Genomic DNA, 1,272 nt, shown 5'->3' with positions numbered 1-1,272 from the left:
TAACCATGAGGGTGATGCAGGTTAGCTCTTCTCTGGGGGCTTCTACATAAAGTGACCAATCACCAAGTGCATGTGTCATGTTAGCTTAGGTGAGCAGTCAGCCATGACACTCCAGTGAGATCTGACATGTGGCTATGAGCTAAATCATGTCTTCGAAGTTTATCTATTGAAGCCCTAAGCCCCAGTGTGGCAGTATTTGGGGGTGGTCCCCTTGTGGGGATGGTTAGACTAAACCATAGACAGGGCTGTCAGGATCTGACAGATGTAAGAAAAGGAAGATAAAGTGCTGGAAGAAGGCTCCATTGATGACGTGCCTGGTATGTAAGACAGAAGACCGGAGTTTCCACAGCAGAATCATGTGGAAAAGCAAGGGGTGGTGTTGAATACTTATAATCCCAGCGTGCATGCAGGACAGAGACAGGGGGATCCATGGGACATGGAGCAGCCAGTCCTGGTGAATTCCAGTCCAGTGAGAGACCCTTGTGTCATAAAGTAAGGTGAACAGCTCCTGAAGAATGACAGCTAAGACTGTCCCCTGGCCTCAATGCACAAACACATATACAAAAGGGGAGGGGGAGGGGGAGAGGGAGAGGGAGAGGGAGAGGGACAAGTTACTGAGTGTCTGGGTCAGGGAATCTTCTTGGGTGAGAGAAAAACAGCTGTGCCCATGGTTCCAGGCCCCTGGCTCTCTATCCACGATCCAGACCTCAATATGTTGATTCTGGGATGCTTTGACTTCCCACACCTTGGAATCTCCAGAGAGGGGCCCTCTGTCACTGCTTGTTCATTCGTTTTTTTGTTTGTTTGTTTGTATGTTTGTTTGTTGTTTTCCATTTCTCTGTATAGCCCTGGTTGTGCTAGGACTCGCTCTGGAGTCCAGGCTGGCCTTGAACTCACAGAGATCCACCTGCCATGCTTGTAATCCCAGCTGTAGAGAGGCAGAGGCAAGAGGACTACTATGAATTCTAGCGAATTCCATATGAACCAAAGCTACATGAAACCACATAGACAAGACAAAGACAAGGGCTGGAGAGAGGGCTCAGTGGTTACAAGCACTGACTGCTCTTCTAGAGGTCCCGAGTTCAATTTCCTGGTACCACATGGTGGCTCACAACCATCTGTAATGGATCCGATGCCCTCTTCTGGTGTGTCTGAACACAGTGACAGTGCACTCATACATAAAATAAACAACTCTTTAAAAAAAGAAAGAAGGGCTGGTGAGATGGCTCAGTGGGTAAGAGCACCCGACTGCTCTTCCAAAGGTCCGAAGTT

This window comes from Mus caroli, chromosome 19 (assembly GCF_900094665.2).
Source record: "Mus caroli chromosome 19, CAROLI_EIJ_v1.1, whole genome shotgun sequence".
Classification (NCBI taxonomy): Eukaryota; Metazoa; Chordata; class Mammalia; order Rodentia; family Muridae; genus Mus; species Mus caroli.
This window is presented reverse-complemented; position numbering follows the sequence as displayed.